General features: G+C 40.8%; 1 non-coding gene across 1 annotated transcript; it reads left to right on the forward strand.

Moving 5' to 3' along the window:
- Positions 1–2,855: 2,855 nt before the first annotated feature.
- On the forward strand, positions 2,856–2,957 carry LOC125155924 (U6 spliceosomal RNA). The gene has a single exon (XR_007148432.1). It is a non-coding gene; the product is annotated as a U6 spliceosomal RNA (small nuclear RNA).
- The last annotated feature ends 2,485 nt before the right edge of the window (positions 2,958–5,442 follow it).

The raw sequence follows: 5,442 nt of genomic DNA on the forward strand, positions 1-5,442 counted from the left end.
AGGTGTCACCTGTGAGGGGGCAGAGAAAGTGGTAAGATTTTGCTAATTTACAATTCTATGCCATGAATTTCTGTGCATGAAAGCCTTCTTCCCTTTCCCATAGAAGTATCCCGTTCCTTGCCTACCTGCTCTCTCTTCAGGATTTCATGAACTTTGCTTTCCCTATCTTTGTGGGCTGCTAGTATCTGATCAGAGGTGGGTTTCGGGGGAAAATATTTCTATAGCATGAATAAACTTTACGCTTTCAAGAATAAAGTTTTTTTTTAAAATATTTATTTATTTTTGAGAGAGAGAAAGCACACGAGCTGGAGAGGGACAGACAGAAAGAGGAGGCAGAGGATCCCAAGCAGGCTCTGTGCTGACAGTAGAGTGCCTGATGCAAGGATCGAGCCCACAAACAGTGAGATCATCACCTGAGCCCAAGTCAGATGCTTAACCAACTGAGCCACCCAGGCACCCAATAAACAACATTATGTAGTTTTTGGAGCCAGACTTGTTTTCTTAGGTTAAGTTACATGTATGTGAATTCATAAAAATGTCTGAGCTAATGAGGACAGAACAGAGTCAGGCCAACTGTCACAGACAGTTGGAAAGAACCATTTGCAACACTGTTGTCTGCTCCTTTCTCCTGGGACCGATGCATGCGTTAGATTTCCCTTTAGATTTAGATTTCCTTCAGATTTCCCCCTTCTAAACCATACTCTCTTGCTGATGTTGCTATTTAGTAGGAGTTTCAGTTTTCTGGGAAAAGCGCTAAATGTTTCACCCATTCAACTGAACCATTTGAAAATTTGAGGGGTGTGGGGGGTTAATAATGGTCAAGTTTTTAAAACTGCACATGATCCAACCTAATATATTGTCACATTTGACTCTCACAATGAAATCTTGTAGGAGATACTATTATCTCCATTTCACTATTGTTATTTGTATCACGTGACTACTTATGGACAAAAGCTGGGCTATGTGGAAATAGCTGGTGGCCTCCCTCCTCTACAGTCCCTCAGTGGCTCTCCCTCCACCCTATGGCCAAGCAGGATAGGAGTTAGAACGTTGGCACAAATTTGGAAACTCTGGCGTGGTAAGTCACAGGATGCCAGACTGGAATGATTTTACTCTCTCTATAGAGATGGAGATGTATTTTTTTTAGAGTTGTTTGAGGCTGACATTATTTGATAGTGAATTTCAACCTATGCCGCTTTTCTAAAACAGAGTTTCCTTATGAAATAATGGTACTCTCCGGAAGTCTAAATGGACAAGAAATTACATAAAATAACTAACACTTGGACTAAACCGATTTTTTTTCAACAAACCCAATTAAAATCACCTCAAGTGTAAAAGAGATGACGAACAACGTAAGGAAAGTTATCACCTGAAGACAAATAATGGTATCAGGGTTGTAACTGCACTCCTTAGCAAAATGCTCACACACATCAACCAACTTAAAGAAAAAAAGATGTACTGAAAGTACTAATTATTTTTTCCCAGTCCTTCCCTCTTCAACCATTCAAACCCAGTGGCACACAATTGTTGTTTAACAAAGTGAATTGTGCAGGTGTGTGGAAGGCTTATCTTCAAGTCATCAAGGATTTATGCTACTTCTTAGACTGGGGCTGTTTCTGGGTATCATGGATTATCAGTGTGTTCCTTCATTTGTTTATATAAATGGGCCAATGGCTGTTGAAACACTTCAGAGCACTTGACTAAAGTAAACAAAGCTCGTGAACTTTAAATATCCAACAAGAGGAGCTATTGACAAGTAAGACTTTACTTAGCAAATCTCAATATCATTTGGAACCTTAATACAATCTTCCAGATTGACAAAGAGGGCATACAACTCAGACATTTATCTTAACTAAGGCTCCACGTAGAAGATACTATCCTGATCCGAGACAAGGTTCAAAATATAATGCTTCCATCTAGTTTTGCTTGCTTTCTTTCATTGTTATTGAGGCTGAAGAGGAGTCTACCCACATTGAGAAGAGAAAGAGGGTCTTCAACTCATATTTTAGCCTTCTAGCTTTTTGATTCCCTCACTCCTTGATTCTTAAACTCAAAGATATTTGCACAGGGAAATCCTGTAATGAGAACCTTAGATTAACAGCAAGATACCTCTATTTCAGTCCCAGTGTTCCCATTATCTGAAAGACTGTGCATAACTCATGAACCCTCCCTGAGAACCACATCTTTGATCTGTAAAAAGTTGGAATAGGATTGAATGCAAAGACCTCTTTCAATTCTAATAGCCAATTATTCTTATTATTTAATGTATTTACAACGATAAAATCATCTGATTGATTTATATTGGTAGCTAGAGAAAGAGCTATAGTACTGTGATCTATAGGGTTCTAGAAAAACACTACCAAATAGTAACAATGGTTTCTTTGTGTTGTTTCTTTTATGTTGAGAAAGAAACTAACAGCATGTCTCTCTGGTGAGTTTTGGAGATGTTAATATCATGATCCCACTGGAGATGCTGGAGAGTCATTCTTGCTATTTCCCTTTGGAATTCTGTATCTTACTTCAGTTACTTGGATGTGGCTTTCTTTGATCTAGTGCCAGGAGGGAAAACACAAAAGAAAACACATCCTTTTTAAGAAATTCAAATCACTTAATCTTATTTCCATTTTCCTTTCCAGGCTGACAAATAAGTTGATTTTCAGCTCTTCCTGAACTTTTAGGTTTTCTAATCCAACCAACTTGCTTATCATCTGGAGTGTTGTAGCCACCACGTTTCTGGTGGGAATCCAAGCTTCCTTTATGGGGTTCAAGGCATTAGACTAAAAGAGACTTCTCAGGAAACATGCAAAACTAGTGGACTAGGATTTCCTAACTTATGGTTTAAAAAGCAGTTGTATGCACTTCAGCAGCACATATACCAAAATTGGAGGATACAGAGAAGATTAGCATGGCCTCTGTGCAAGGATGATGTACAAATTTGTGAAGCGTGCCAGACTTTTGCCTATGGCCCCACCGCCTTCAACATGCCGGGTCTAGTATGATCTGGAAAGTTAAACACGTTGGGGGCCTGGTTAGTACTTTGATGGCTACCTGTGAACACCTGGGTGCTGGAGGCTTAAAAAAAAAAAAGTAAAAAGCATTAAAGTAATATTCACAACCTCTGCTACTTATCCACTGCCCTCCATCACAACAAACATGTTAGTTTTGTACACACCCTTCACAGAATGGGGCTGACTGGAGCTCTACAGGACACGGGGATAGCCTCCCAACAGCAAGACATTTCTCCTCTTTATCCCTTTTCTGGACAGAACCAGATGCACACCTACAGTGGAGCAAAGTCCAGTGAAACTGGGAAGCAATATTCTTTGCCCCATATTCCTCGAGAACTGCCATGTTAGGGAGCATTGCCAAGGTCTTGTCACATGCCTCTCTGTGTTTTAAAGTCCTTTTTCTTCTCTTTTATGTTATTTATTTTTTATTTATTTTTTATATATGTAAAAGCATGTATTAGAGAGAGTTTGAACAACTGAATGATAAAATGCAGTCTTAGGCACAGATGCTGCAGGGAATAGCGTTTGAAATTCTCCAACATACTAAGTTATAATTGGGTTTTAATGCATAAAATGGCTGAGCAATTTAAATGTTTAGCAAAGAAAACAGTCTTGCCTAGAGTTTATGAAGTGGGAAGCCTATTTCTTATAATGATTAACTGTGAGTCATCATTTCAAACACAAGCATCCACTGGCATCTGCCCCAGATAAGGGGTGCTGAAGGCTCACAACGATTTACCAAACTAGAGTCTTATGATGATGGATAGTAGCACATTTATGCCTGTGAAATGAAGACGGTAAGTAACAAACCACGAAGCATGCTGACTTTACAGTCTACCTGCCCCAACTTACTAAATGAAGAATAAGGTTTTAAAAACATATATCCAGGGCACCTGGGTGCCTCAGTTGGTTAAGCATCTGACTTCGGTTCAGGTCACAATCTCGAGGTCAGTGGGTTCGAGCCCCGCATCAGGCTCTGTGTTGACAGCTCAGATCCTGGAGCCTGCTTCAGATTCTGTGTCTTGTTCTCTGTGCCTGCCCTCCCCCAACCCCCAACCTCTCTCGCTTAAAAATAATAAAAAAAAACCATTAAAAAAATATATATTCAATGTCTGTTTGCATGTGGCCGTGCTTGAAGACGGAGATTGTACTAAGATTAGGCAATCAAAAGCCTACAGAAGTTTTCACAGTGGCCTGGAGGTCTATCCTTGATAACTTGATCCATTTGGCTGCTTCTTATAAAAGCCTGACTTTATCATCATGTCTTGGACCCACACCATGAAAATCACGATAGCAATCATGATAGGCCCTCTTCCCTAACACATGACAAGGTACGCAGAAAGTGTGGGCAAAGTTACTCCTACACGTCAGTTCCAAAAGCCCTGGGCCTAGAGACAAGTCCTTCTTGTGCCGTCTTCCTGCCCAGTAAGGCAAGGTTTGAATGGAGAAATCCTTGGCATGAGCCTCGGAAGAAGAATATGTGGGAACGAGCTCCACCCCTACTGGTCATAAATCTGAATACTGCTTAGATGTTCCCCTTGAAGAAAGAAAATAGTAAAACATGGGAATTAATACTCATGCTGAGTGTCCAATAGGGTAATGCAAAGACACAGTGTGAGGAGCTTTGCAAATGCAATGCATTATCATAAGGGAAATGAGGCCTCCAAATTTGCTAGCAACATTTCAGAGACTGGAAGAAGGAACAGATAGCCTGAAAATCAGGGATGGTGGATTCCAAGTTATATTTAATGCAAGACAAATAAGCTGATAAAGAGTGAGACAAGATGAGACAAGTCAGTTTGGTTCCCATTGATGCTGGAAGTATACAGTCAGTAGAGCTAAGCATCTTTGGGTTCAATCCAGTCTCTGCAACCAAATAGCATGTGACCTCAGTGAGGCTGCCTACACTCTAGGAAGCTTCTTATTTTTTAATGTTTATTTATTCATTTTTGAGAGACAGAGAGAGACAGTACACAAGCAGGGAAGGGGCAGAAAGAGGAGACACAGAATCAGAGGCAGGCTCCAGGTGTCAAGCTGTCAGCACAGAGCCCGATGCAAGGCTTGAACCCACCAACTGTAAGATTCTGACCTGAGTCGAGGTCGGATGCTCAACCGACTGAGCCACACAGGCACCCCTAGGAAACTTTTTTCGATAGAGAAAGACTTAACGTAATAGATCTCCTTGGCACCAGCATCCTACCAAGGACCCTCTGGAAACATAATGATACAGTATCTTCAGGCCAACACTGAAAGTATAGTCTTATGCAGATGGGTCTCCCATTATCAACTACAAGTCCCAGACTCAAATAGAATCCATTAGCTCTTCTGTGGCAAGTCTTTCCCAACCAACGAAGCCAACCTCTTGTCTGAGTTGAAGAGTCGATCAATGTTGATTCTGTAGCATCTAGTCAGGAGCATACACTCCCAATCAAGT

Source organism: Prionailurus viverrinus, chromosome F1 (genome assembly GCF_022837055.1).
Source record: "Prionailurus viverrinus isolate Anna chromosome F1, UM_Priviv_1.0, whole genome shotgun sequence".
Classification (NCBI taxonomy): domain Eukaryota; kingdom Metazoa; phylum Chordata; class Mammalia; order Carnivora; family Felidae; genus Prionailurus; species Prionailurus viverrinus.